The following is a 21,650-nucleotide window of genomic DNA, read 5'->3' as shown; positions in this document are numbered from 1 at the left end:
TGCTTATGACAAACACACTGTGTGACACCTAACTTTTCCCCACTCGTACTTTATGGGCAATCTATACAGTGGAGTTAGCTTAGTCACAATAAGGAAGTGAGCAAGGCAGGCTCACAAGAGCATCTCCTCCCTGGTGGTCTAGTGGCTAGGATTCGGCGCATTCACTGCCGCGGCCCGGGTTCGATTCCCGGTCAGGGAAGATCCCTCTAAGACGTAGACGTGTGTAATTTGTCCACGCAGCTCAGCTTTTTTTAATCGAAGGTCCTTAAAAAGGCACCCCGACCTATAGACGAAAGCAGAGGAAAGGGGCTGGGTCCCCTGTGTCCCAGGTTGCTTTGCTCCCATTGCCCTCAGCCACCTTCATGCGCACGCAGTCCCCCACCCAGTCAGGTGCTCTATGTGGGCGTAAAGTGCAGTACCAGCTCATCAGAAAGGTAAATTGCTGGAAAACCCGGCTGCGATGTATACATCTACTTTGGAGCACTCTTCTCCCTTGCACTCTTGAATCGGTCATTCGCAATGTATTCTTCCAGCAAGCTGAATAACGAGGTAGGTGTGAGAAGGTGTACCAGCTGTCTTTGAGCTATCAGCGGCCACTAGGTGTCCCTCTTGTGATTTCCCGGGGATCCCGATTGTACAGGAATTCGTCGGTTCAGTAGCACGGGGGAGGGGATGGCCTGTGCTTGGAAGTGACAAACAGTCTGGTGGAATCATGAGTGTTTTTTCAAGTTCTGATTCATATTCGCTGTAGAATAAAATATGCTTTCAGCCCCCATGAGCTTTGTCACTAGGAGAGCAGTGTAGGAACTTTTGCTGTATGGCTGTGGGTTCCCTGGTGGTCTAGTGGTTAGGATTCGGCGCTCTCACCGCCGCGGCCCGGGTTCGATTCCCGGTCAGGGAACAGTCCTTCTTCTGCCCTTGAATGCTTTTCCTTCCCGCAGGTCAGGGCTTCTCAAAATGAATTTGCTTTTCTGACAAACAGTTTGCCTAGCATCCCGCAATCTGGCTCCTAATTTGATTTTCGCAAGGTTCCCTTTGAGTTGCTTTCCTCGGCGGGAGGAAAATCTCTTGTGCAAGGCTCTTGAGGAAGTGAGATTCTGTATTCCGAGGTGCGCTTCTTTTCGTAGGCTTCTGACCACATGGTGTGCGGCAGGAAGTCATCTTTGACAGGGCCGCAGGCTTTGTCTCCAAATGGCATCCCGGACCCACTGCAACCCACCTTTTTGCTGAAACGGAAGTCTTGTTCAGGGTAAGAAAAAGCTGAGCTGCACGTACCGAAAGCAGCAGAGCCCAGCGGCGGAGAGGGTGTGGCCAGGGCTGTCTGATTTGCATAGTGACCAGTGGCATCTTGGGAATGTACAGGCTTTGGAGCCTAACGGGTGCTGCAGGGGTCTGCCTGGCCGGAGAAATGCCTGTCTGGCGCTCCCCTCAGGACACACGTGTCTTCCGTTCGAGCATGGAGGGTGAGGGACATGGGTCACCCTCATATACAGGGGTGTGGGCATGGGCAGGATGGGGCGTGGGGGACCCGTCAGGGCATTGCCCGTTTGGAAGCCCGTTCGGAAGGCAAGAGGAGGCGGAGGCGGAGGCGGGAATCTCTGCTAAATTTTTTCCCGAGGCCTGGGGACAAGCCTTTGCACATTTGATCCAGCCGGGCCTGCATCAGCAGATCCTGCTCCGATGGCAAGGGAGAGCCTGCAGGTGTAAATCAAAGAAAGGGGAGAAATCCGCAAGAGGCGGGTTAACAAATTCCAGTGGCAGGCCCATGTTCCCCAGGAAGCAAGTACTTCCTCCTGCTACCTTCAGTGGGAAAAGACATAGGAGGTGTATTTCTCTAAGCAGGGGCTCTGCGTAGGTGGCACTGCATTGCTTTGGCAAACATCCATGCTAAGTGCAGAGTAGCAGCAGACCCCACAGCTGAGACGTGAATTGGGACTGTTAAGGAAGGGCACTGGGAGGGTGAGGAGGGCAGAGGAAAATGCTTTACAAAAGCATCTGCAAGTTCCTACACACCCACTGAAAACCCATACCAGGGATGGGGCTCGAACCCATGCGGACAACTGTCCATTGGATCTTAAGTCCAACGCCTTAACCACTCGGCCACCCTGGTGAGACCCTAGGTCCTGCCTTACTCAGCTCCCTTTTCATGCTGGCTGCTCCAGCGCAGGCTGTCCAGCAAGAGGTGATTGCAGAGTAAAAAGGCTTTTGCAGGAGGATAAAGGTAATTGCTTATGACAAACACACTGTGTGACACCTAACTTTTCCCCACTCGTACTTTATGGGCAATCTATACAGTGGAGTTAGCTTAGTCACAATAAGGAAGTGAGCAAGGCAGGCTCACAAGAGCATCTCCTCCCTGGTGGTCTAGTGGCTAGGATTCGGCGCTTTCACCGCCGCGGCCCGGGTTCGATTCCCGGTCAGGGAAGATCCCTCTAAGACGTAGACGTGCGTAATTTGTCCACGCAGCTCAGCTTTTTTTAATCGAAGGTCCTTAAAAAGGCACCCCGACCTATAGACGAAAGCAGAGGAAAGGGGCTGGGTCCCCTGTGTCCCAGGTTGCTTTGCTCCCATTGCCCTCAGCCACCTTCATGCGCACGCAGTCCCCCACCCAGTCAGGTGCTCTATGTGGGCGTAAAGTGCAGTACCAGCTCATCAGAAAGGTAAATTGCTGGAAAACCCGGCTGCGATGTATACATCTACTTTGGAGCACTCTTCTCCCTTGCACTCTTGAATCGGTCATTCGCAATGTATTCTTCCAGCAAGCTGAATAACGAGGTAGGTGTGAGAAGGTGTACCAGCTGTCTTTGAGCTATCAGCGGCCACTAGGTGTCCCTCTTGTGATTTCCCGGGGATCCCGATTGTACAGGAATTCGTCGGTTCAGTAGCACGGGGGAGGGGATGGCCTGTGCTTGGAAGTGACAAACAGTCTGGTGGAATCATGAGTGTTTTTTCAAGTTCTGATTCATATTCGCTGTAGAATAAAATATGCTTTCAGCCCCCATGAGCTTTGTCACTAGGAGAGCAGTGTAGGAACTTTTGCTGTATGGCTGTGGGTTCCCTGGTGGTCTAGTGGTTAGGATTCGGCGCTCTCACCGCCGCGGCCCGGGTTCGAATTCCGGTCAGGGAACAGTCCTTCTTCTGCCCTTGAATGCTTTTCCTTCCCGCAGGTCAGGGCTTCTCAAAATGAATTTGCTTTTCTGACAAACAGTTTGCCTAGCATCCCGCAATCTGGCTCCTAATTTGATTTTCGCAAGGTTCCCTTTGAGTTGCTTTCCTCGGCGGGAGGAAAATCTCTTGTGCAAGGCTCTTGAGGAAGTGAGATTCTGTATTCCGAGGTGCGCTTCTTTTCGTAGGCTTCTGACCACATGGTGTGCGGCAGGAAGTCATCTTTGACAGGGCCGCAGGCTTTGTCTCCAAATGGCATCCCGGACCCACTGCAACCCACCTTTTTGCTGAAACGGAAGTCTGGTTCAGGGTAAGAAAAAGCTGAGCTGCACGTACCGAAAGCAGCAGAGCCCAGCGGCGGAGAGGGTGTGGCCAGGGCTGTCTGATTTGCATAGTGACCAGTGGCATCTTGGGAATGTACAGGCTTTGGAGCCTAACGGGTGCTGCAGGGGTCTGCCTGGCCGGAGAAATGCCTGTCTGGCGCTCCCCTCAGGACACACGTGTCTTCCGTTCGAGCATGGAGGGTGAGGGACATGGGTCACCCTCATATACAGGGGTGTGGGCATGGGCAGGATGGGGCGTGGGGGACCCGTCAGGGCATTGCCCGTTTGGAAGCCCGTTCGGAAGGCAAGAGGAGGCGGAGGCGGAGGCGGGAATCTCTGCTAAATTTTTTCCCGAGGCCTGGGGACAAGCCTTTGCACATTTGATCCAGCCGGGCCTGCATCAGCAGATCCTGCTCCGATGGCAAGGGAGAGCCTGCAGGTGTAAATCAAAGAAAGGGGAGAAATCCGCAAGAGGCGGGTTAACAAATTCCAGTGGCAGGCCCATGTTCCCCAGGAAGCAAGTACTTCCTCCTGCTACCTTCAGTGGGAAAAGACATAGGAGGTGTATTTCTCTAAGCAGGGGCTCTGCGTAGGTGGCACTGCATTGCTTTGGCAAACATCCATGCTAAGTGCAGAGTAGCAGCAGACCCCACAGCTGAGACGTGAATTGGGACTGTTAAGGAAGGGCACTGGGAGGGTGAGGAGGGCAGAGGAAAATGCTTTACAAAAGCATCTGCAAGTTCCTACACACCCACTGAAAACCCATACCAGGGATGGGGCTCGAACCCATGCGGACAACTGTCCATTGGATCTTAAGTCCAACGCCTTAACCACTCGGCCACCCTGGTGAGACCCTAGGTCCTGCCTTACTCAGCTCCCTTTTCATGCTGGCTGCTCCAGCGCAGGCTGTCCAGCAAGAGGTGATTGCAGAGTAAAAAGGCTTTTGCAGGAGGATAAAGGTAATTGCTTATGACAAACACACTGTGTGACACCTAACTTTTCCCCACTCGTACTTTATGGGCAATCTATACAGTGGAGTTAGCTTAGTCACAATAAGGAAGTGAGCAAGGCAGGCTCACAAGAGCATCTCCTCCCTGGTGGTCTAGTGGCTAGGATTCGGCGCTTTCACCGCCGCGGCCCGGGTTCGATTCCCGGTCAGGGAAGATCCCTCTAAGACGTAGACGTGCGTAATTTGTCCACGCAGCTCAGCTTTTTTTAATCGAAGGTCCTTAAAAAGGCACCCCGACCTATAGACGAAAGCAGAGGAAAGGGGCTGGGTCCCCTGTGTCCCAGGTTGCTTTGCTCCCATTGCCCTCAGCCACCTTCATGCGCACGCAGTCCCCCACCCAGTCAGGTGCTCTATGTGGGCGTAAAGTGCAGTACCAGCTCATCAGAAAGGTAAATTGCTGGAAAACCCGGCTGCGATGTATACATCTACTTTGGAGCACTCTTCTCCCTTGCACTCTTGAATCGGTCATTCGCAATGTATTCTTCCAGCAAGCTGAATAACGAGGTAGGTGTGAGAAGGTGTACCAGCTGTCTTTGAGCTATCAGCGGCCACTAGGTGTCCCTCTTGTGATTTCCCGGGGATCCCGATTGTACAGGAATTCGTCGGTTCAGTAGCACGGGGGAGGGGATGGCCTGTGCTTGGAAGTGACAAACAGTCTGGTGGAATCATGAGTGTTTTTTCAAGTTCTGATTCATATTCGCTGTAGAATAAAATATGCTTTCAGCCCCCATGAGCTTTGTCACTAGGAGAGCAGTGTAGGAACTTTTGCTGTATGGCTGTGGGTTCCCTGGTGGTCTAGTGGTTAGGATTCGGCGCTCTCACCGCCGCGGCCCGGGTTCGAATTCCGGTCAGGGAACAGTCCTTCTTCTGCCCTTGAATGCTTTTCCTTCCCGCAGGTCAGGGCTTCTCAAAATGAATTTGCTTTTCTGACAAACAGTTTGCCTAGCATCCCGCAATCTGGCTCCTAATTTGATTTTCGCAAGGTTCCCTTTGAGTTGCTTTCCTCGGCGGGAGGAAAATCTCTTGTGCAAGGCTCTTGAGGAAGTGAGATTCTGTATTCCGAGGTGCGCTTCTTTTCGTAGGCTTCTGACCACATGGTGTGCGGCAGGAAGTCATCTTTGACAGGGACGCAGGCTTTGTCTCCAAATGGCATCCCGGACCCACTGCAACCCACCTTTTTGCTGAAACGGAAGTCTGGTTCAGGGTAAGAAAAAGCTGAGCTGCACGTACCGAAAGCAGCAGAGCCCAGCGGCGGAGAGGGTGTGGCCAGGGCTGTCTGATTTGCATAGTGACCAGTGGCATCTTGGGAATGTACAGGCTTTGGAGCCTAACGGGTGCTGCAGGGGTCTGCCTGGCCGGAGAAATGCCTGTCTGGCGCTCCCCTCAGGACACACGTGTCTTCCGTTCGAGCATGGAGGGTGAGGGACATGGGTCACCCTCATATACAGGGGTGTGGGCATAGGCAGGATGGGGCGTGGGGGACCCGTCAGGGCATTGCCCGTTTGGAAGCCCGTTCGGAAGGCAAGAGGAGGCGGAGGCGGAGGCGGGAATCTCTGCTCAATTTTTTCCCGAGGCCTGGGGACAAGCCTTTGCACATTTGATCCAGCCGGGCCTGCATCAGCAGATCCTGCTCCGATGGCAAGGGAGAGCCTGCAGGTGTAAATCAAAGAAAGGGGAGAAATCCGCAAGAGGCGGGTTAACAAATTCCAGTGGCAGGCCCATGTTCCCCAGGAAGCAAGTACTTCCTCCTGCTCCCTTCAGTGGGAAAAGACATAGGAGGTGTATTTCTCTAAGCAGGGGCTCTGCGTAGGTGGCACTGCATTGCTTTGGGAAGCATCCATGCTAAGTGCAGAGTAGCAGCAGACCCCACAGCTGAGACGTGAATTGGGACTGTTAAGGAAGGGCACTGGGAGGGTGAGGAGGGCAGAGGAAAATGCTTTAAAAAAGCATCTGCAAGTTCCTACACACCCGCTGAAAACCCATACCAGGGATGGGGCTCGAACCCATGCGGACAACTGTCCATTGGATCTTAAGTCCAACGCCTTAACCACTCGGCCACCCTGGTGAGACCCTAGGCCCTGCCTTACTCAGCTCCCTTTTCATGCTGGCTGCTCCAGCGCAGGCTGTCCAGCAAGAGGTGATTGCAGAGTAAAAAGGCTTTTGCAGGAGGATAAAGGTAATTGCTTATGACAAACACACTGTGTGACACCTAACTTTTCCCCACTCGTACTTTATGGGCAATCTATACAGTGGAGTTAGCTTAGTCACAATAAGGAAGTGAGCAAGGCAGGCTCACAAGAGCATCTCCTCCCTGGTGGTCTAGTGGCTAGGATTCGGCGCTTTCACCGCCGCGGCCCGGGTTCGATTCCCGGTCAGGGAAGATCCCTCTAAGACGTAGACGTGCGTAATTTGTCCACGCAGCTCAGCTTTTTTTAATCGAAGGTCCTTAAAAAGGCACCCCGACCTATAGACGAAAGCAGAGGAAAGGGGCTGGGTCCCCCGTGTCCCAGGTTGCTTTGCTCCCATTGCCCTCAGCCACCTTCATGCGCACGCAGTCCCCCACCCAGTCAGGTGCTCTATGTGGGCGTAAAGTGCAGTACCAGCTCATCAGAAAGGTAAATTGCTGGAAAACCCGGCTGCGATGTATACATCTACTTTGGAGCACTCTTCTCCCTTGCACTCTTGAATCGGTCATTCGCAATGTATTCTTCCAGCAAGCTGAATAACGAGGTAGGTGTGAGAAGGTGTACCAGCTGTCTTTGAGCTATCAGCGGCCACTAGGTGTCCCTCTTGTGATTTCCCGGGGATCCCGATTGTACAGGAATTCGTCGGTTCAGTAGCACGGGGGAGGGGATGGCCTGTGCTTGGAAGTGACAAACAGTCTGGTGGAATCATGAGTGTTTTTTCAAGTTCTGATTCATATTCGCTGTAGAATAAAATATGCTTTCAGCCCCCATGAGCTTTGTCACTAGGAGAGCAGTGTAGGAACTTTTGCTGTATGGCTCTGGGTTCCCTGGTGGTCTAGTGGTTAGGATTCTGCGCTCTCACCGCCGCGGCCCGGGTTCGATTCCCGGTCAGGGAACAGTCCTTCTTCTGCCCTTGAATGCTTTTCCTTCCCGCAGGTCAGGGCTTCTCAAAATGAATTTGCTTTTCTGACAAACAGTTTGCCTAGCATCCCGCAATCTGGCTCCTAATTTGATTTTCGCAAGGTTCCCTTTGAGTTGCTTTCCTCGGCGGGAGGAAAATCTCTTGTGCAAGGCTCTTGAGGAAGTGAGATTCTGTATTCCGAGGTGCGCTTCTTTTCGTAGGCTTCTGACCACATGGTGTGCGGCAGGAAGTCATCTTTGACAGGGCCGCAGGCTTTGTCTCCAAATGGCATCCCGGACCCACTGCAACCCACCTTTTTGCTGAAACGGAAGTCTGGTTCAGGGTAAGAAAAAGCTGAGCTGCACGTACCGAAAGCAGCAGATCCCAGCGGCGGAGAGGGTGTGGCCAGGGCTGTCTGATTTGCATAGTGACCAGTGGCATCTTGGGAATGTACAGGCTTTGGAGCCTAACGGGTGCTGCAGGGGTCTGCCTGGCCGGAGAAATGCCTGTCTGGCGCTCCCCTCAGGACACACGTGTCTTCCGTTCGAGCATGGAGGGTGAGGGACATGGGTCACCCTCATATACAGGGGTGTGGGCATGGGCAGGATGGGGCGTGGGGGACCCGTCAGGGCATTGCCCGTTTGGAAGCCCGTTCGGAAGGCAAGAGGAGGCGGAGGCGGAGGCGGAGGCGGGAATCTCTGCTCAATTTTTTCCCGAGGCCTGGGGACAAGCCTTTGCACATTTGATCCAGCCGGGCCTGCATCAGCAGATCCTGCTCCGATGGCAAGGGAGAGCCTGCAGGTGTAAATCAAAGAAAGGGGAGAAATCCGCAAGAGGCGGGTTAACAAATTCCAGTGGCAGGCCCATGTTCCCCAGGAAGCAAGTACTTCCTCCTGCTCCCTTCAGTGGGAAAAGACATAGGAGGTGTATTTCTCTAAGCAGGGGCTCTGCGTAGGTGGCACTGCATTGCTTTGGGAAGCATCCATGCTAAGTGCAGAGTAGCAGCAGACCCCACAGCTGAGACGTGAATTGGGACTGTTAAGGAAGGGCACTGGGAGGGTGAGGAGGGCAGAGGAAAATGCTTTAAAAAAGCATCTGCAAGTTCCTACACACCCGCTGAAAACCCATACCAGGGATGGGGCTCGAACCCATGCGGACAACTGTCCATTGGATCTTAAGTCCAACGCCTTAACCACTCGGCCACCCTGGTGAGACCCTAGGCCCTGCCTTACTCAGCTCCCTTTTCATGCTGGCTGCTCCAGCGCAGGCTGTCCAGCAAGAGGTGATTGCAGAGTAAAAAGGCTTTTGCAGGAGGATAAAGGTAATTGCTTATGACAAACACACTGTGTGACACCTAACTTTTCCCCACTCGTACTTTATGGGCAATCTATACAGTGGAGTTAACTTAGTCACAATAAGGAAGTGAGCAAGGCAGGCTCACAAGAGCATCTCCTCCCTGGTGGTCTAGTGGCTAGGATTCGGCGCTTTCACCGCCGCGGCCCGGGTTCGATTCCCGGTCAGGGAAGATCCCTCTAAGACGTAGACGTGTGTAATTTGTCCACGCAGCTCAGCTTTTTTTAATCGAAGGTCCTTAAAAAGGCACCCCGACCTATAGACGAAAGCAGAGGAAAGGGGCTGGGTCCCCTGTGTCCCAGGTTGCTTTGCTCCCATTGCCCTCAGCCACCTTCATGCGCACGCAGTCCCCCACCCAGTCAGGTGCTCTATGTGGGCGTAAAGTGCAGTACCAGCTCATCAGAAAGGTAAATTGCTGGAAAACCCGGCTGCGATGTATACATCTACTTTGGAGCACTCTTCTCCCTTGCACTCTTGAATCGGTCATTCGCAATGTATTCTTCCAGCAAGCTGAATAACGAGGTAGGTGTGAGAAGGTGTACCAGCTGTCTTTGAGCTATCAGCGGCCACTAGGTGTCCCTCTTGTGATTTCCCGGGGATCCCGATTGTACAGGAATTCGTCGGTTCAGTAGCACGGGGGAGGGGATGGCCTGTGCTTGGAAGTGACAAACAGTCTGGTGGAATCATGAGTGTTTTTTCAAGTTCTGATTCATATTCGCTGTAGAATAAAATATGCTTTCAGCCCCCATGAGCTTTGTCACTAGGAGAGCAGTGTAGGAACTTTTGCTGTATGGCTGTGGGTTCCCTGGTGGTCTAGTGGTTAGGATTCGGCGCTCTCACCGCCGCGGCCCGGGTTCGATTCCCGGTCAGGGAACAGTCCTTCTTCTGCCCTTGAATGCTTTTCCTTCCCGCAGGTCAGGGCTTCTCAAAATGAATTTGCTTTTCTGACAAACAGTTTGCCTAGAATCCCGCAATCTGGCTCCTAATTTGATTTTCGCAAGGTTCCCTTTGAGTTGCTTTCCTCGGCGGGAGGAAAATCTCTTGTGCAAGGCTCTTGAGGAAGTGAGATTCTGTATTCCGAGGTGCGCTTCTTTTCGTAGGCTTCTGACCACATGGTGTGCGGCAGGAAGTCATCTTTGACAGGGCCGCAGGCTTTGTCTCCAAATGGCATCCCGGACCCACTGCAACCCACCTTTTTGCTGAAACGGAAGTCTGGTTCAGGGTAAGAAAAAGCTGAGCTGCACGTACCGAAAGCAGCAGAGCCCAGCGGCGGAGAGGGTGTGGCCAGGGCTGTCTGATTTGCATAGTGACCAGTGGCATCTTGGGAATGTACAGGCTTTGGAGCCTAACGGGTGCTGCAGGGGTCTGCCTGGCCGGAGAAATGCCTGTCTGGCGCTCCCCTCAGGACACACGTGTCTTCCGTTCGAGCATGGAGGGTGAGGGACATGGGTCACCCTCATATACAGGGGTGTGGGCATGGGCAGGATGGGGCGTGGGGGACCCGTCAGGGCATTGCCCGTTTGGAAGCCCGTTCGGAAGGCAAGAGGAGGCGGAGGCGGAGGCGGGAATCTCTGCTCAATTTTTTCCCGAGGCCTGGGGACAAGCCTTTGCACATTTGATCCAGCCGGGCCTGCATCAGCAGATCCTGCTCCGATGGCAAGGGAGAGCCTGCAGGTGTAAATCAAAGAAAGGGGAGAAATCCGCAAGAGGCGGGTTAACAAATTCCAGTGGCAGGCCCATGTTCCCCAGGAAGCAAGTACTTCCTCCTGCTCCCTTCAGTGGGAAAAGACATAGGAGGTGTATTTCTCTAAGCAGGGGCTCTGCGTAGGTGGCACTGCATTGCTTTGGGAAGCATCCATGCTAAGTGCAGAGTAGCAGCAGACCCCACAGCTGAGACGTGAATTGGGACTGTTAAGGAAGGGCACTGGGAGGGTGAGGAGGGCAGAGGAAAATGCTTTAAAAAAGCATCTGCAAGTTCCTACACACCCGCTGAAAACCCATACCAGGGATGGGGCTCGAACCCATTCGGACAACTGTCCATTGGATCTTAAGTCCAACGCCTTAACCACTCGGCCACCCTGGTGAGACCCTAGGCCCTGCCTTACTCAGCTCCCTTTTCATGCTGGCTGCTCCAGCGCAGGCTGTCCAGCAAGAGGTGATTGCAGAGTAAAAAGGCTTTTGCAGGAGGATAAAGGTAATTGCTTATGACAAACACACTGTGTGACACCTAACTTTTCCCCACTCGTACTTTATGGGCAATCTATACAGTGGAGTTAGCTTAGTCACAATAAGGAAGTGAGCAAGGCAGGCTCACAAGAGCATCTCCTCCCTGGTGGTCTAGTGGCTAGGATTCGGCGCTTTCACCGCCGCGGCCCGGGTTCGATTCCCGGTCAGGGAAGATCCCTCTAAGACGTAGACGTGTGTAATTTGTCCACGCAGCTCAGCTTTTTTTAATCGAAGGTCCTTAAAAAGGCACCCCGACCTATAGACGAAAGCAGAGGAAAGGGGCTGGGTCCCCTGTGTCCCAGGTTGCTTTGCTCCCATTGCCCTCAGCCACCTTCATGCGCACGCAGTCCCCCACCCAGTCAGGTGCTCTATGTGGGCGTAAAGTGCAGTACCAGCTCATCAGAAAGGTAAATTGCTGGAAAACCCGGCTGCGATGTATACATCTACTTTGGAGCACTCTTCTCCCTTGCACTCTTGAATCGGTCATTCGCAATGTATTCTTCCAGCAAGCTGAATAACGAGGTAGGTGTGAGAAGGTGTACCAGCTGTCTTTGAGCTATCAGCGGCCACTAGGTGTCCCTCTTGTGATTTCCCGGGGATCCCGATTGTACAGGAATTCGTCGGTTCAGTAGCACGGGGGAGGGGATGGCCTGTGCTTGGAAGTGACAAACAGTCTGGTGGAATCATGAGTGTTTTTTCAAGTTCTGATTCATATTCGCTGTAGAATAAAATATGCTTTCAGCCCCCATGAGCTTTGTCACTAGGAGAGCAGTGTAGGAACTTTTGCTGTATGGCTGTGGGTTCCCTGGTGGTCTAGTGGTTAGGATTCGGCGCTCTCACCGCCGCGGCCCGGGTTCGATTCCCGGTCAGGGAACAGTCCTTCTTCTGCCCTTGAATGCTTTTCCTTCCCGCAGGTCAGGGCTTCTCAAAATGAATTTGCTTTTCTGACAAACAGTTTGCCTAGCATCCCGCAATCTGGCTCCTAATTTGATTTTCGCAAGGTTCCCTTTGAGTTGTTTTCCTCGGCGGGAGGAAAATCTCTTGTGCAAGGCTCTTGAGGAAGTGAGATTCTGTATTCCGAGGTGCGCTTCTTTTCGTAGGCTTCTGACCACATGGTGTGCGGCAGGAAGTCATCTTTGACAGGGCCGCAGGCTTTGTCTCCAAATGGCATCCCGGACCCACTGCAACCCACCTTTTTGCTGAAACGGAAGTCTGGTTCAGGGTAAGAAAAAGCTGAGCTGCACGTACCGAAAGCAGCAGAGCCCAGCGGCGGAGAGGGTGTGGCCAGGGCTGTCTGATTTGCATAGTGACCAGTGGCATCTTGGGAATGTACAGGCTTTGGAGCCTAACGGGTGCTGCAGGGGTCTGCCTGGCCGGAGAAATGCCTGTCTGGCGCTCCCCTCAGGACACACGTGTCTTCCGTTCGAGCATGGAGGGTGAGGGACATGGGTCACCCTCATATACAGGGGTGTGGGCATGGGCAGGATGGGGCGTGGGGGACCCGTCAGGGCATTGCCCGTTTGGAAGCCCGTTCGGAAGGCAAGAGGAGGCGGAGGCGGAGGCGGGAATCTCTGCTCAATTTTTTCCCGAGGCCTGGGGACAAGCCTTTGCACATTTGATCCAGCCGGGCCTGCATCAGCAGATCCTGCTCCGATGGCAATGGAGAGCCTGCAGGTGTAAATCAAAGAAAGGGGAGAAATCCGCAAGAGGCGGGTTAACAAATTCCAGTGGCAGGCCCATGTTCCCCAGGAAGCAAGTACTTCCTCCTGCTCCCTTCAGTGGGAAAAGACATAGGAGGTGTATTTCTCTAAGCAGGGGCTCTGCGTAGGTGGCACTGCATTGCTTTGGGAAGCATCCATGCTAAGTGCAGAGTAGCAGCAGACCCCACAGCTGAGACGTGAATTGGGACTGTTAAGGAAGGGCACTGGGAGGGTGAGGAGGGCAGAGGAAAATGCTTTAAAAAAGCATCTGCAAGTTCCTACACACCCGCTGAAAACCCATACCAGGGATGGGGCTCGAACCCATGCGGACAACTGTCCATTGGATCTTAAGTCCAACGCCTTAACCACTCGGCCACCCTGGTGAGACCCTAGGCCCTACCTTACTCAGCTCCCTTTTCATGCTGGCTGCTCCAGCGCAGGCTGTCCAGCAAGAGGTGATTGCAGAGTAAAAAGGCTTTTGCAGGAGGATAAAGGTAATTGCTTATGACAAACACACTGTGTGACACCTAACTTTTCCCCACTCGTACTTTATGGGCAATCTATACAGTGGAGTTAGCTTAGTCACAATAAGGAAGTGAGCAAGGCAGGCTCACAAGAGCATCTCCTCCCTGGTGGTCTAGTGGCTAGGATTCGGCGCTTTCACTGCCGCGGCCCGGGTTCGATTCCCGGTCAGGGAAGATCCCTCTAAGACGTAGACGTGTGTAATTTGTCCACGCAGCTCAGCTTTTTTTAATCGAAGGTCCTTAAAAAGGCACCCCGACCTATAGACGAAAGCAGAGGAAAGGGGCTGGGTCCCCTGTGTCCCAGGTTGCTTTGCTCCCATTGCCCTCAGCCACCTTCATGCGCACGCAGTCCCCCACCCAGTCAGGTGCTCTATGTGGGCGTAAAGTGCAGTACCAGCTCATCAGAAAGGTAAATTGCTGGAAAACCCGGCTGCGATGTATACATCTACTTTGGAGCACTCTTCTCCCTTGCACTCTTGAATCGGTCATTCGCAATGTATTCTTCCAGCAAGCTGAATAACGAGGTAGGTGTGAGAAGGTGTACCAGCTGTCTTTGAGCTATCAGCGGCCACTAGGTGTCCCTCTTGTGATTTCCCGGGGATCCCGATTGTACAGGAATTCGTCGGTTCAGTAGCACGGGGGAGGGGATGGCCTGTGCTTGGAAGTGACAAACAGTCTGGTGGAATCATGAGTGTTTTTTCAAGTTCTGATTCATATTCGCTGTAGAATAAAATATGCTTTCAGCCCCCATGAGCTTTGTCACTAGGAGAGCAGTGTAGGAACTTTTGCTGTATGGCTGTGGGTTCCCTGGTGGTCTAGTGGTTAGGATTCGGCGCTCTCACCGCCGCGGCCCGGGTTCGATTCCCGGTCAGGGAACAGTCCTTCTTCTGCCCTTGAATGCTTTTCCTTCCCGCAGGTCAGGGCTTCTCAAAATGAATTTGCTTTTCTGACAAACAGTTTGCCTAGCATCCCGCAATCTGGCTCCTAATTTGATTTTCGCAAGGTTCCCTTTGAGTTGCTTTCCTCGGCGGGAGGAAAATCTCTTGTGCAAGGCTCTTGAGGAAGTGAGATTCTGTATTCCGAGGTGCGCTTCTTTTCGTAGGCTTCTGACCACATGGTGTGCGGCAGGAAGTCATCTTTGACAGGGCCGCAGGCTTTGTCTCCAAATGGCATCCCGGACCCACTGCAACCCACCTTTTTGCTGAAACGGAAGTCTGGTTCAGGGTAAGAAAAAGCTGAGCTGCACGTACCGAAAGCAGCAGAGCCCAGCGGCGGAGAGGGTGTGGCCAGGGCTGTCTGATTTGCATAGTGACCAGTGGCATCTTGGGAATGTACAGGCTTTGGAGCCTAACGGGTGCTGCAGGGGTCTGCCTGGCCGGAGAAATGCCTGTCTGGCGCTCCCCTCAGGACACACGTGTCTTCCGTTCGAGCATGGAGGGTGAGGGACATGGGTCACCCTCATATACAGGGGTGTGGGCATGGGCAGGATGGGGCGTGGGGGACCCGTCAGGGCATTGCCCGTTTGGAAGCCCGTTCGGAAGGCAAGAGGAGGCGGAGGCGGAGGCGGGAATCTCTGCTCAATTTTTTCCCGAGGCCTGGGGACAAGCCTTTGCACATTTGATCCAGCCGGGCCTGCATCAGCAGATCCTGCTCCGATGGCAAGGGAGAGCCTGCAGGTGTAAATCAAAGAAAGGGGAGAAATCCGCAAGAGGCGGGTTAACAAATTCCAGTGGCAGGCCCATGTTCCCCAGGAAGCAAGTACTTCCTCCTGCTACCTTCAGTGGGAAAAGACATAGGAGGTGTATTTCTCTAAGCAGGGGCTCTGCGTAGGTGGCACTGCATTGCTTTGGCAAACATCCATGCTAAGTGCAGAGTAGCAGCAGACCCCACAGCTGAGACGTGAATTGGGACTGTTAAGGAAGGGCACTGGGAGGGTGAGGAGGGCAGAGGAAAATGCTTTACAAAAGCATCTGCAAGTTCCTACACACCCACTGAAAACCCATACCAGGGATGGGGCTCGAACCCATGCGGACAACTGTCCATTGGATCTTAAGTCCAACGCCTTAACCACTCGGCCACCCTGGTGAGACCCTAGGTCCTGCCTTACTCAGCTCCCTTTTCATGCTGGCTGCTCCAGCGCAGGCTGTCCAGCAAGAGGTGATTGCAGAGTAAAAAGGCTTTTGCAGGAGGATAAAGGTAATTGCTTATGACAAACACACTGTGTGACACCTAACTTTTCCCCACTCGTACTTTATGGGCAATCTATACAGTGGAGTTAGCTTAGTCACAATAAGGAAGTGAGCAAGGCAGGCTCACAAGAGCATCTCCTCCCTGGTGGTCTAGTGGCTAGGATTCGGCGCTTTCACCGCCGCGGCCCGGGTTCGATTCCCGGTCAGGGAAGATCCCTCTAAGACGTAGACGTGCGTAATTTGTCCACGCAGCTCAGCTTTTTTTAATCGAAGGTCCTTAAAAAGGCACCCCGACCTATAGACGAAAGCAGAGGAAAGGGGCTGGGTCCCCTGTGTCCCAGGTTGCTTTGCTCCCATTGCCCTCAGCCACCTTCATGCGCACGCAGTCCCCCACCCAGTCAGGTGCTCTATGTGGGCGTAAAGTGCAGTACCAGCTCATCAGAAAGGTAAATTGCTGGAAAACCCGGCTGCGATGTATACATCTACTTTGGAGCACTCTTCTCCCTTGCACTCTTGAATCGGTCATTCGCAATGTATTCTTCCAGCAAGCTGAATAACGAGGTAGGTGTGAGAAGGTGTACCAGCTGTCTTTGAGCTATCAGCGGCCACTAGGTGTCCCTCTTGTGATTTCCCGGGGATCCCGATTGTACAGGAATTCGTCGGTTCAGTAGCACGGGGGAGGGGATGGCCTGTGCTTGGAAGTGACAAACAGTCTGGTGGAATCATGAGTGTTTTTTCAAGTTCTGATTCATATTCGCTGTAGAATAAAATATGCTTTCAGCCCCCATGAGCTTTGTCACTAGGAGAGCAGTGTAGGAACTTTTGCTGTATGGCTGTGGGTTCCCTGGTGGTCTAGTGGTTAGGATTCGGCGCTCTCACCGCCGCGGCCCGGGTTCGATTCCCGGTCAGGGAACAGTCCTTCTTCTGCCCTTGAATGCTTTTCCTTCCCGCAGGTCAGGGCTTCTCAAAATGAATTTGCTTTTCTGACAAACAGTTTGCCTAGCATCCCGCAATCTGGCTCCTAATTTGATTTTCGCAAGGTTCCCTTTGAGTTGCTTTCCTCGGCGGGAGGAAAATCTCTTGTGCAAGGCTCTTGAGGAAGTGAGATTCTGTATTCCGAGGTGCGCTTCTTTTCGTAGGCTTCTGACCACATGGTGTGCGGCAGGAAGTCATCTTTGACAGGGACGCAGGCTTTGTCTCCAAATGGCATCCCGGACCCACTGCAACCCACCTTTTTGCTGAAACGGAAGTCTGGTTCAGGGTAAGAAAAAGCTGAGCTGCACGTACCGAAAGCAGCAGAGCCCAGCGGCGGAGAGGGTGTGGCCAGGGCTGTCTGATTTGCATAGTGACCAGTGGCATCTTGGGAATGTACAGGCTTTGGAGCCTAACGGGTGCTGCAGGGGTCTGCCTGGCCGGAGAAATGCCTGTCTGGCGCTCCCCTCAGGACACACGTGTCTTCCGTTCGAGCATGGAGGGTGAGGGACATGGGTCACCCTCATATACAGGGGTGTGGGCATAGGCAGGATGGGGCGTGGGGGACCCGTCAGGGCATTGCCCGTTTGGAAGCCCGTTCGGAAGGCAAGAGGAGGCGGAGGCGGAGGCGGGAATCTCTGCTCAATTTTTTCCCGAGGCCTGGGGACAAGCCTTTGCACATTTGATCCAGCCGGGCCTGCATCAGCAGATCCTGCTCCGATGGCAAGGGAGAGCCTGCAGGTGTAAATCAAAGAAAGGGGAGAAATCCGCAAGAGGCGGGTTAACAAATTCCAGTGGCAGGCCCATGTTCCCCAGGAAGCAAGTACTTCCTCCTGCTCCCTTCAGTGGGAAAAGACATAGGAGGTGTATTTCTCTAAGCAGGGGCTCTGCGTAGGTGGCACTGCATTGCTTTGGGAAGCATCCATGCTAAGTGCAGAGTAGCAGCAGACCCCACAGCTGAGACGTGAATTGGGACTGTTAAGGAAGGGCACTGGGAGGGTGAGGAGGGCAGAGGAAAATGCTTTAAAAAAGCATCTGCAAGTTCCTACACACCCGCTGAAAACCCATACCAGGGATGGGGCTCGAACCCATGCGGACAACTGTCCATTGGATCTTAAGTCCAACGCCTTAACCACTCGGCCACCCTGGTGAGACCCTAGGCCCTGCCTTACTCAGCTCCCTTTTCATGCTGGCTGCTCCAGCGCAGGCTGTCCAGCAAGAGGTGATTGCAGAGTAAAAAGGCTTTTGCAGGAGGATAAAGGTAATTGCTTATGACAAACACACTGTGTGACACCTAACTTTTCCCCACTCGTACTTTATGGGCAATCTATACAGTGGAGTTAGCTTAGTCACAATAAGGAAGTGAGCAAGGCAGGCTCACAAGAGCATCTCCTCCCTGGTGGTCTAGTGGCTAGGATTCGGCGCTTTCACCGCCGCGGCCCGGGTTCGATTCCCGGTCAGGGAAGATCCCTCTAAGACGTAGACGTGCGTAATTTGTCCACGCAGCTCAGCTTTTTTTAATCGAAGGTCCTTAAAAAGGCACCCCGACCTATAGACGAAAGCAGAGGAAAGGGGCTGGGTCCCCCGTGTCCCAGGTTGCTTTGCTCCCATTGCCCTCAGCCACCTTCATGCGCACGCAGTCCCCCACCCAGTCAGGTGCTCTATGTGGGCGTAAAGTGCAGTACCAGCTCATCAGAAAGGTAAATTGCTGGAAAACCCGGCTGCGATGTATACATCTACTTTGGAGCACTCTTCTCCCTTGCACTCTTGAATCGGTCATTCGCAATGTATTCTTCCAGCAAGCTGAATAACGAGGTAGGTGTGAGAAGGTGTACCAGCTGTCTTTGAGCTATCAGCGGCCACTAGGTGTCCCTCTTGTGATTTCCCGGGGATCCCGATTGTACAGGAATTCGTCGGTTCAGTAGCACGGGGGAGGGGATGGCCTGTGCTTGGAAGTGACAAACAGTCTGGTGGAATCATGAGTGTTTTTTCAAGTTCTGATTCATATTCGCTGTAGAATAAAATATGCTTTCTGCCCCCATGAGCTTTGTCACTAGGAGAGCAGTGTAGGAACTTTTGCTGTATGGCTCTGGGTTCCCTGGTGGTCTAGTGGTTAGGATTCTGCGCTCTCACCGCCGCGGCCCGGGTTCGATTCCCGGTCAGGGAACAGTCCTTCTTCTGCCCTTGAATGCTTTTCCTTCCCGCAGGTCAGGGCTTCTCAAAATGAATTTGCTTTTCTGACAAACAGTTTGCCTAGCATCCCGCAATCTGGCTCCTAATTTGATTTTCGCAAGGTTCCCTTTGAGTTGCTTTCCTCGGCGGGAGGAAAATCTCTTGTGCAAGGCTCTTGAGGAAGTGAGATTCTGTATTCCGAGGTGCGCTTCTTTTCGTAGGCTTCTGACCACATGGTGTGCGGCAGGAAGTCATCTTTGACAGGGCCGCAGGCTTTGTCTCCAAATGGCATCCCGGACCCACTGCAACCCACCTTTTTGCTGAAACGGAAGTCTGGTTCAGGGTAAGAAAAAGCTGAGCTGCACGTACCGAAAGCAGCAGATCCCAGCGGCGGAGAGGGTGTGGCCAGGGCTGTCTGATTTGCATAGTGACCAGTGGCATCTTGGGAATGTACAGGCTTTGGAGCCTAACGGGTGCTGCAGGGGTCTGCCTGGCCGGAGAAATGCCTGTCTGGCGCTCCCCTCAGGACACACGTGTCTTCCGTTCGAGCATGGAGGGTGAGGGACATGGGTCACCCTCATATACAGGGGTGTGGGCATGGGCAGGATGGGGCGTGGGGGACCCGTCAGGGCATTGCCCGTTTGGAAGCCCGTTCGGAAGGCAAGAGGAGGCGGAGGCGGAGGCGGGAATCTCTGCTCAATTTTTTCCCGAGGCCTGGGGACAAGCCTTTGCACATTTGATCCAGCCGGGCCTGCATCAGCAGATCCTGCTCCGATGGCAATGGAGAGCCTGCAGGTGTAAATCAAAGAAAGGGGAGAAATCCGCAAGAGGCGGGTTAACAAATTCCAGTGGCAGGCCCATGTTCCCCAGGAAGCAAGTACTTCCTCCTGCTCCCTTCAGTGGGAAAAGACATAGGAGGTGTATTTCTCTAAGCAGGGGCTCTGCGTAGGTGGCACTGCATTGCTTTGGGAAGCATCCATGCTAAGTGCAGAGTAGCAGCAGACCCCACAGCTGAGACGTGAATTGGGACTGTTAAGGAAGGGCACTGGGAGGGTGAGGAGGGCAGAGGAAAATGCTTTAAAAAAGCATCTGCAAGTTCCTACACACCCGCTGAAAACCCATACCAGGGATGGGGCTCGAACCCATGCGGACAACTGTCCATTGGATCTTAAGTCCAACGCCTTAACCACTCGGCCACCCTGGTGAGACCCTAGGCCCTACCTTACTCAGCTCCCTTTTCATGCTGGCTGCTCCAGCGCAGGCTGTCCAGCAAGAGGTGATTGCAGAGTAAAAAGGCTTTTGCAGGAGGATAAAGGTAATTGCTTATGACAAACACACTGTGTGACACCTAACTTTTCCCCACTCGTACTTTATGGGCAATCTATACAGTGGAGTTAGCTTAGTCACAATAAGGAAGTGAGCAAGGCAGGCTCACAAGAGCATCTCCTCCCTGGTGGTCTAGTGGCTAGGATTCGGCGCTTTCACTGCCGCGGCCCGGGTTCGATTCCCGGTCAGGGAAGATCCTTCTAAGACGTAGACGTGTGTAATTTGTCCACGCAGCTCAGCTTTTTTTAATCGAAGGTCCTTAAAAAGGCACCCCGACCTATAGACGAAAGCAGAGGAAAGGGGCTGGGTCCCCTGTGTCCCAGGTTGCTTTGCTCCCATTGCCCTCAGCCACCTTCATGCGCACGCAGTCCCCCACCCAGTCAGGTGCTCTATGTGGGCGTAAAGTGCAGTACCAGCTCATCAGAAAGGTAAATTGCTGGAAAACCCGGCTGCGATGTATACATCTACTTTGGAGCACTCTTCTCCCTTGCACTCTTGAATCGGTCATTCGCAATGTATTCTTCCAGCAAGCTGAATAACGAGGTAGGTGTGAGAAGGTGTACCAGCTGTCTTTGAGCTATCAGCGGCCACTAGGTGTCCCTCTTGTGATTTCCCGGGGATCCCGATTGTACAGGAATTCGTCGGTTCAGTAGCACGGGGGAGGGGATGGCCTGTGCTTGGAAGTGACAAACAGTCTGGTGGAATCATGAGTGTTTTTTCAAGTTCTGATTCATATTCGCTGTAGAATAAAATATGCTTTCAGCCCCCATGAGCTTTGTCACTAGGAGAGCAGTGTAGGAACTTTTGCTGTATGGCTGTGGGTTCCCTGGTGGTCTAGTGGTTAGGATTCGGCGCTCTCACCGCCGCGGCCCGGGTTCGATTCCCGGTCAGGGAACAGTCCTTCTTCTGCCCTTGAATGCTTTTCCTTCCCGCAGGTCAGGGCTTCTCAAAATGAATTTGCTTTTCTGACAAACAGTTTGCCTAGCATCCCGCAATCTGGCTCCTAATTTGATTTTCGCAAGGTTCCCTTTGAGTTGCTTTCCTCGGCGGGAGGAAAATCTCTTGTGCAAGGCTCTTGAGGAAGTGAGATTCTGTATTCCGAGGTGCGCTTCTTTTCGTAGGCTTCTGACCACATGGTGTGCGGCAGGAAGTCATCTTTGACAGGGCCGCAGGCTTTGTCTCCAAATGGCATCCCGGACCCACTGCAACCCACCTTTTTGCTGAAACGGAAGTCTGGTTCAGGGTAAGAAAAAGCTGAGCTGCACGTACCGAAAGCAGCAGAGCCCAGCGGCGGAGAGGGTGTGGCCAGGGCTGTCTGATTTGCATAGTGACCAGTGGCATCTTGGGAATGTACAGGCTTTGGAGCCTAACGGGTGCTGCAGGGGTCTGCCTGGCCGGAGAAATGCCTGTCTGGCGCTCCCCTCAGGACACACGTGTCTTCCGTTCGAGCATGGAGGGTGAGGGACATGGGTCACCCTCATATACAGGGGTGTGGGCATGGGCAGGATGGGGCGTGGGGGACCCGTCAGGGCATTGCCCGTTTGGAAGCCCGTTCGGAAGGCAAGAGGAGGCGGAGGCGGAGGCGGGAATCTCTGCTCAATTTT

At 53.4% G+C, this 21,650-nt stretch overlaps 21 non-coding genes across 21 annotated transcripts; 13 read left to right on the top strand and 8 right to left on the bottom strand.

Annotated features, from left to right (window-relative positions):
• Positions 1-829: 829 nt before the first annotated feature.
• Positions 830-901, top strand: TRNAE-CUC (transfer RNA glutamic acid (anticodon CUC)). Its single transcript has one exon. It is a non-coding gene; the product is annotated as a tRNA-Glu (tRNA).
• Positions 902-2,027: 1,126 nt separating this feature from the next.
• TRNAL-UAA (transfer RNA leucine (anticodon UAA)) lies at positions 2,028-2,110 on the bottom strand. The gene has a single exon. It is a non-coding gene; the product is annotated as a tRNA-Leu (tRNA).
• A 243-nt stretch (positions 2,111-2,353) lies between these two features.
• Positions 2,354-2,425, top strand: TRNAE-UUC (transfer RNA glutamic acid (anticodon UUC)). The gene has a single exon. It is a non-coding gene; the product is annotated as a tRNA-Glu (tRNA).
• A 1,828-nt stretch (positions 2,426-4,253) lies between these two features.
• On the bottom strand, positions 4,254-4,336 carry TRNAL-UAA (transfer RNA leucine (anticodon UAA)). Its single transcript has one exon. It is a non-coding gene; the product is annotated as a tRNA-Leu (tRNA).
• Positions 4,337-4,579: 243 nt separating this feature from the next.
• On the top strand, positions 4,580-4,651 carry TRNAE-UUC (transfer RNA glutamic acid (anticodon UUC)). Its single transcript has one exon. It is a non-coding gene; the product is annotated as a tRNA-Glu (tRNA).
• Positions 4,652-6,479: 1,828 nt separating this feature from the next.
• Positions 6,480-6,562, bottom strand: TRNAL-UAA (transfer RNA leucine (anticodon UAA)). Its single transcript has one exon. It is a non-coding gene; the product is annotated as a tRNA-Leu (tRNA).
• Positions 6,563-6,805: 243 nt separating this feature from the next.
• TRNAE-UUC (transfer RNA glutamic acid (anticodon UUC)) lies at positions 6,806-6,877 on the top strand. The gene has a single exon. It is a non-coding gene; the product is annotated as a tRNA-Glu (tRNA).
• Positions 6,878-8,711: 1,834 nt separating this feature from the next.
• On the bottom strand, positions 8,712-8,794 carry TRNAL-UAA (transfer RNA leucine (anticodon UAA)). Its single transcript has one exon. It is a non-coding gene; the product is annotated as a tRNA-Leu (tRNA).
• A 243-nt stretch (positions 8,795-9,037) lies between these two features.
• TRNAE-UUC (transfer RNA glutamic acid (anticodon UUC)) lies at positions 9,038-9,109 on the top strand. The gene has a single exon. It is a non-coding gene; the product is annotated as a tRNA-Glu (tRNA).
• A 630-nt stretch (positions 9,110-9,739) lies between these two features.
• TRNAE-CUC (transfer RNA glutamic acid (anticodon CUC)) lies at positions 9,740-9,811 on the top strand. Its single transcript has one exon. It is a non-coding gene; the product is annotated as a tRNA-Glu (tRNA).
• A 1,452-nt stretch (positions 9,812-11,263) lies between these two features.
• TRNAE-UUC (transfer RNA glutamic acid (anticodon UUC)) lies at positions 11,264-11,335 on the top strand. The gene has a single exon. It is a non-coding gene; the product is annotated as a tRNA-Glu (tRNA).
• A 630-nt stretch (positions 11,336-11,965) lies between these two features.
• On the top strand, positions 11,966-12,037 carry TRNAE-CUC (transfer RNA glutamic acid (anticodon CUC)). The gene has a single exon. It is a non-coding gene; the product is annotated as a tRNA-Glu (tRNA).
• A 1,126-nt stretch (positions 12,038-13,163) lies between these two features.
• On the bottom strand, positions 13,164-13,246 carry TRNAL-UAA (transfer RNA leucine (anticodon UAA)). The gene has a single exon. It is a non-coding gene; the product is annotated as a tRNA-Leu (tRNA).
• A 945-nt stretch (positions 13,247-14,191) lies between these two features.
• On the top strand, positions 14,192-14,263 carry TRNAE-CUC (transfer RNA glutamic acid (anticodon CUC)). Its single transcript has one exon. It is a non-coding gene; the product is annotated as a tRNA-Glu (tRNA).
• Positions 14,264-15,389: 1,126 nt separating this feature from the next.
• On the bottom strand, positions 15,390-15,472 carry TRNAL-UAA (transfer RNA leucine (anticodon UAA)). Its single transcript has one exon. It is a non-coding gene; the product is annotated as a tRNA-Leu (tRNA).
• A 243-nt stretch (positions 15,473-15,715) lies between these two features.
• Positions 15,716-15,787, top strand: TRNAE-UUC (transfer RNA glutamic acid (anticodon UUC)). Its single transcript has one exon. It is a non-coding gene; the product is annotated as a tRNA-Glu (tRNA).
• A 630-nt stretch (positions 15,788-16,417) lies between these two features.
• Positions 16,418-16,489, top strand: TRNAE-CUC (transfer RNA glutamic acid (anticodon CUC)). The gene has a single exon. It is a non-coding gene; the product is annotated as a tRNA-Glu (tRNA).
• A 1,126-nt stretch (positions 16,490-17,615) lies between these two features.
• TRNAL-UAA (transfer RNA leucine (anticodon UAA)) lies at positions 17,616-17,698 on the bottom strand. The gene has a single exon. It is a non-coding gene; the product is annotated as a tRNA-Leu (tRNA).
• Positions 17,699-17,941: 243 nt separating this feature from the next.
• TRNAE-UUC (transfer RNA glutamic acid (anticodon UUC)) lies at positions 17,942-18,013 on the top strand. The gene has a single exon. It is a non-coding gene; the product is annotated as a tRNA-Glu (tRNA).
• A 1,828-nt stretch (positions 18,014-19,841) lies between these two features.
• Positions 19,842-19,924, bottom strand: TRNAL-UAA (transfer RNA leucine (anticodon UAA)). Its single transcript has one exon. It is a non-coding gene; the product is annotated as a tRNA-Leu (tRNA).
• A 945-nt stretch (positions 19,925-20,869) lies between these two features.
• On the top strand, positions 20,870-20,941 carry TRNAE-CUC (transfer RNA glutamic acid (anticodon CUC)). Its single transcript has one exon. It is a non-coding gene; the product is annotated as a tRNA-Glu (tRNA).
• The last annotated feature ends 709 nt before the right edge of the window (positions 20,942-21,650 follow it).

This window comes from Triturus cristatus, chromosome 5_2 (genome assembly GCF_964204655.1).
Source record: "Triturus cristatus chromosome 5_2, aTriCri1.1, whole genome shotgun sequence".
NCBI lineage: Eukaryota > Metazoa > Chordata > Amphibia > Caudata > Salamandridae > Triturus > Triturus cristatus.
This window is presented reverse-complemented; position numbering and strand designations above follow the sequence as displayed.